The sequence below is a fragment of the Alosa sapidissima genome, chromosome 7 (genome assembly GCF_018492685.1).
Source record: "Alosa sapidissima isolate fAloSap1 chromosome 7, fAloSap1.pri, whole genome shotgun sequence".
Taxonomy (NCBI): domain Eukaryota; kingdom Metazoa; phylum Chordata; class Actinopteri; order Clupeiformes; family Clupeidae; genus Alosa; species Alosa sapidissima.
This window is the reverse complement of record NC_055963.1, coordinates 36,272,909-36,279,376: the sequence shown is the minus strand read 5'-3', so window position 1 is coordinate 36,279,376 and position 6,468 is coordinate 36,272,909. Positions and strand designations below refer to the sequence as shown.

Here is a 6,468-nt window from a genome sequence, read left to right as displayed (position 1 = left end):
AACGGTGAGTGAGCTCCTGCGGCGTGCACCCCACGTGTTGTTGGCGGTACCACGGACTGTTGGACCGAGTGTGGGAATGCCCGCACCAACCTTTGGCTGCAGCTGAGCCGTGAAGCGATTGCCGAGGACACAGCTGAAGCACAGTTGGTGTCGTGAAGCCTTGCGCAGGCGCAGTTCTGTCCAAAATAGATGCCCAATGGACTTTGGTTCAGGTCAATGCTAACTCCGCAGATCTGATGTAACGTGGTAAACTCTCTGCGTTGTGTTTTTGGTGAAATAAAACTGTACTGTTGTACAGTAGTTGGCTATCTCTGCAACCGTTTATTTGTTGCCCCTGACCTGGGGCGCAGCTACCCATTTTTGAGGGGTATGCAACAACAATATTGCCCCCCCCCCCCCACCAAAAAAAAAAAAAACCCACAAACAACTAAAGCAAAACAAAAGGCCAATAATTTACACTATTACTGTGCATTAGTGTCTATTGAATATGTTTTTAAAGAAATGCTGCCAATTTGATGTTTAACTTGATGTTATACTTATTGATAAATGGTGCATTGCCACTTTAAGAGAGTCTAAATGGTTCTCATAACGTTTTGCCAGCTATTGCTCACAATGGATAAGGCTGATAGGCACTCTAGCCTTGTTTGTTGCACCACATTGACAACACAATATTAAGTTATTACAAGGAGCCTTCATTGTTAGGATATGGAAACATGTAATGAGTTGCTGCTAGCATGACATTTCTGTTTGCAGTTGGCCATTAAAAGTGTAGTATGAGCATGGTAACCACCTAGCTATCTGAATGGAATAGGCTATGTTTCAATCGGCATTATGCTTAACAAACGCTAGTTAGTCTGTTAACATTCATATTTGCAGGCCTCCAAGTACAGACGTCATCACTTTAAATCCTACCTGTTGCCTTTCACCGTCCACTTATTTAACTGCTGTTGCATCCCTTGACATGCCATTTCCTTTTCCCTCTTTCTTTTTCTATTTTTAGTCGTCAACAGCTTTTTTTTTCTGTATCCATCTTTTTCCATAGATGGCAACTCACTAATAGATAGGCCTACTCGTAGGCCTATCTGCTCGCCCAGCACTCACGGCGACCCCACTCCCTCTTCTATGTCAAAATTCTATGATGGAATCTTATGAGATAGGGCGCCTACTCTAGCCTGTTAGTCCTCTAAAATGTTATAGAACATTGAGAAAATGTTGAAATGATTCAGAAACGGACAGCAGTAGCTACATATATATGCGCCGCATATAGCGCATACCCACTTTTTGCGCCACTGCCCCTGACAACAATACAGACAAAAGTCAGGATCTTCGCTAGCTGTTGACAAGACCGGAAAATGTACATAACAGACTGGGAGAATATAATAAGACAATTAATTAAATAAAAGTGTACCTGACAACAATACAGACAAAAGTCAGGATCTTCGCTAGCCGTGGACAAGTTGTAAAACACTATAAAAGGAAATAAAATTAGCCTTAGGATTATCATCATAACAACGGCTACAGCGAACCCTAGGAAATGCTAATCATGGTATAGATAAACGTCAGTCGATTAAAGATTAAAAACACAGTAAAAAGATGATGACAATTTCTAAATATATACCCAACCAACAAATTAAATGCAAATCTTTTCAACCTACCCCGAAAATGTACATAACAGACTGGAAAGAATATAACGAACGTTAGTTCCTAAGTCTGTAGGGTAGGGTCTCGTGCTTAGAATGGTGAACAATGTTTACATTAAATATTTCACTGACTTAGCTGTGCATCTTCACATGTATGTATGTGCATGTGGGTGTGTTATGATTTAGAGTGGTCTCTGTGTGTGTGTGTGTAGATTGTTCTGAGGATGGACTGAGTTTTGTTGTGCCAGTTCTAAGATGGATAGACACAAGAGATAAGACTTCAATTTGGCATCAGCAGGATCCAGCATTGTCTGTGGTGTGTGTGTGACAACGCTTCCATTTTCCATCAGCAGGATTTAGCATTTGGTGTGTGTGTGTGTGTGATAACGCTTCCATGTTCCATCAGCTGGATCCAGCATTTTGTGTGTGTGTGATAACGCTTCAATTTTCCATCAGCAGGATCCAGTGTCAGGATGCTGAGCAGCCTGAACAATAATTAATAGGGTGCTCGCTAAATGAGTCATGAGGAACCACAGCTGGAAGACATCACCAGGCAGGAGGTAAGTGTATGCTGGCCTGTAAAGTGGCCTGTGTTTGTGTGTGTGTGCAGGAGGACTTCATTAGGCTAGAAGTAAGTCCTGAATATGCTGCTTCACAAAAGATGGCACAGCTAAATCAGATCTCTAGAGTTAGGATTGGCCTGAACCACTCTACATCCCAACACACACACACACACAGAGATCACTCTACATGCACTGTACCAAGATTCTGTAGCTTTCACAGCATTATTGCTGTATACTGAATAGGGCTGGGCGATAAAACAAATCGATATTGATAAAAATACGTTCGATAGAACATTCGATAATTAAAAGCAACACACACCTCTCGCGTTACTTGTCCATAAATAAATAGGCTAAATATATCTTGCATTGTAGCTAGTATGTGCAACTCTATCAGAGTAGGCGAAAGAAGTAGGCCTACCTCAACACAGACTCTCAATGAGTCCTTGCCCCGTACACTCTCTCTCTCCCTCTCAACAGGCGCATCCCACCTCATGCACATGTAATCCAAAATAAAAGTGTTTTTTTCCCCTTCTGGTCCTTATCTGAAATAGATAAAAAAAACAAAAAAAAAAAAAAAAACATTAATAATTATCGATATCTATTGAATATCTATTGAAAACTTTACAATGGGGCGTGTTTTTAGAGTGTGATCTGCAGGCGAGCTGTTGGCTATTTTTAGAAGGTGCGCTGGGGGCGCCTCATAGCCATCCCGCGGGCTACCTACCATCGTTGATGATTTTTGTACAGCTACAGCATATTCTGTGTTATAGCTATGAACACATACAATGGCTCGTTTAAAAGGTGACACTTTAAGCTCTCGGTGGGTGCAAACCGTGTATTTCTACACGCCTCTGTTCCTGAGAAATCCCAAGCTAAACAGTGGCTAGTTTTCATCAAAATCGCTGTTTTTTTCTAGAAGTGGAAATATAACGTCTTTCATTAAATATGAAGTGTTGCCTGTAAAATTTCCGGGAAGTGATCAGCGAGACCTGGCGAGACTGCCACCTAGTGATAGACCCACGAAAATGGCCTGGTTTTGACCTGACGTGCATGCGTCACTGATTCGACCCAAAGCGGCAACCGAGTTATGATAAAATGTCCAGATAAAATGTCCAGATTGTGCGTTTTCATGAGTTTTCGATCGTCATATATTTCATTTCCATTCATCAAAGAGATCCCAAAATCACATATAAGGTGTGTTAGAGTGTCTAGTTTCGTAATTAAAAAAAAAGCTAAAAACATAATATTACGTTTTTGGCACTCAACGCATGGGAAGGAAAAATGTAATATTAAGTTTTTGGCACTCAATGAGTTAATCGATAGTCGTTAATTCTCCCGACGATCGACTAAGAATATTGAATTGAATGCCCATCCCTACTTTATAGCATATCTACCTTTTGATACGATAGCCAACTAACAGTTAAAGGTGCTCTAAGCGATGCCACGCGCTTTTAGGCTAAAACATTTTATGCCACTTACTGCAAACATCACCTAACCAACCGCTAGCTGTCTGTGTTCTAAATACACTGTAAAAAAACGGAATCTCTGTGGACAGCCCAGGCTCCAAAAACAGCAACAAAGACAACCTGGGCAAACCTAGCCGATAAAAACATAAACTATTCCAGCAAATCACAGACGAGATGCGCGTTTTGGAGAGTTTTAATAAGTCCGTTAAAAAAAAAAAAATAATAATAATAAAAAAATAGTTTACTATCCACTGTTCCTATGTTCATACTTCAGATGGGGTGAGGAGTTTGTATTGTGTTAAAAATGTTCTCAATGTATAAATTGAGTTTTTGGCAACTTTAAAGGCATATTAATAGCTTAATATGCAGGTTTTTTAGCTTAATTTACCTTCACTTAACAGCTTCTGAGTCATAGACCTCTGAAGTTCGCCTACAAAAAAGCTGCCATCTTTGACATCCGGTATATGGCGATTTTTCCCATGGGAAAATAACATGGGGATTTTGAATTGCCTTCGAGTTGATACTGTGATCTCCGGTACGTGAAGGCGGCACACTTAGATTTTTGCTACCCCACAGCTAACTTGCAATGCAACTTGCCATAGGTAGTTAACTTCAATTATTCCACTGCTTGGTTGAATTTCCCATTGTCCTACGTAATTTAGAACGACCATTAACTGTATGTTATTTGCACACCTACTGTATGAAGTAGATCCATTTTTTTGGCCGTATCACACTTATATATTAATTCGCCGAACTTGTTGTGAAGTTTAAATGAACCGTCACGTTGCATCCGAGCTGTAAAATGCAGACGTTCAGAACATAGTAACATTGTAGCATATGACTGAGGTGGCTTTTAGCTAGATGGATGACAGCTCAAGTTCATCAGAATCTTGGGATACGCCCGCTTGACAACGGGAGAGATAGAACTAACGACTGGCCTTTGGCCGTAGCAACCATCCATTTAGAACTAGTAACGGCAGTTTGTCCTGCAAGTTGAGAAATTAGTTGATATGTCTACAAGACCGTTTTAGCGATTAAAACGTTTAAATTGTAACAGGAAATAAACACAATGCAAGTGGCAACAGTGGAATAAGCGGGATAATGGACTCCACAGTGGTCTGTTCACAGAAATTAATGCACTTACGAGGTTTAAATGGCCCTCCGCTTCGCGTCAGGGCCGTTTTATAACCTCGACGGTGCATTAACTTCTGTGAACAGACCACCGTGTCGTCCATTATCCCTTACTTAACAACCGGATCTCCTTATATGGGCAAAGATGACTGTTTTGGTTCTTTTTTGTAGGCAAACTTCAGGTCTATTGGAATGGTTATATGACTTTTTTCAGGTTGAATTGTGGCCGCCTCGCTTCCCCCTTGGGCCTGTGAGCAGAAAAACCAGCCTTCAGGCCTCAGTGTCAGTATATAAAGTATATCATAGGTGCCAACTCTCACGCATTGGCCGTGAGACACACGCATTTGATTAGTTTCACACACTCACACGCCACACCCCCGATTTCTCACGCTGAAGTGTCAACCCGGTCGGTCAGATGCCTGAAAAATGAGTTTAGCCTATCTATAGATCTACCTGTTGAGCCACGGTTATGCTTTCAGAGACGGTGAGAGGGTTCAAGAGCACCCCCTGTCTGTGGAATTTTCTAAATTTTCTCTCATTTGCGATGCTACTTCAGAAGCCGTCCCAGGCGCATTTCCCCGGCTTCAGGTGTGCTTTGAGTATTATTGAGTATTTTTCACACTGAAGTGTCAACCTGTTAGGTCAAATACCTGGCAGATGAGGTTCAACTAAACTAAACCTATACATATGATATCACACATCAGGTGAACGTGCGGAATCTAAGCTTTCCAATGATATTAGCGCCAAGTTGCTGTGATAAATGGTTCGCGAGAAAATTAACATTGAACCGAGGTGCAATTTAGGCTAATCATATTTGGATTTTGCACACAGTGCACACCCATTACTCTCGGTTTAATATTTCACTAACCCTTCACACAACACGTGGCAAACCCAATATCACAATAAACAGCAAACCGTACCGAATACGAGGATATAAAGCATGCCTCTGTGCAATAAGTGGTTCCTGAGTAATCCGGTTTTGAAATTGCAACACATTTCTACATAGCCTCATTGGGGCGGAATTCTAATGTATTCTAATGTAAACTATTTGTCAGTAGGCCTACATACATTTTTGTAAATTGCTCAGCCATAGATTATCCCACCATCATGGTTCTTATATTGTCAGGTTCCAGCCAATCCCATTACAGATAAATGAATATATTTATATTGGCATGCTTCCTAGTGACATTAATGCAAAAATATGAAGAAAATCAAATAACGAGACAAATATTGATATAAAGCCTGACATAAGCCATATGCAAACATTCACATCATGCAGATATGGGTACATCCTGAAAAAGGAATAGCATGTAGGCTATAGGCTATGGCCATTACAATGACCAATATATTATCTTAAATAAACCAGCTGAATAACACAGGTGACCACTTCTGCATAATTTCATTGAATGCTGAAATGTACACACATTTTTGAACATTTCTGAACTGTGAAATGTAGCATATGTTTTTGTGGTTGTGAACTTATTGCAATATCACCATAACTATTCCACCTGTGTGTGCATGGTTATAATTCTGAAGTGCAAAATAGCTTAGGCTACAGCACAAATATTTCCATAAAAATAAGCAAGTTTGACCTCTGAATTTATTTTGAAAGTGCACCTGATTGATGCATTTAAAAGTTAAAATATACAAACATTTCTTAAATTCTTA

General features: G+C 40.4%; 1 long non-coding RNA gene across 1 annotated transcript; it reads right to left on the bottom strand.

Moving 5' to 3' along the window:
• Positions 1-245: 245 nt before the first annotated feature.
• Positions 246-1,747, bottom strand: LOC121713477. Its single transcript, XR_006032831.1, has 3 exons — positions 1,656-1,747; positions 1,414-1,467; positions 246-339 (listed from the first exon to the last, which is right to left on the bottom strand). It is a non-coding gene; the product is annotated as an uncharacterized LOC121713477 (long non-coding RNA).
• Between the last annotated feature and the right edge of the window lie 4,721 nt (positions 1,748-6,468).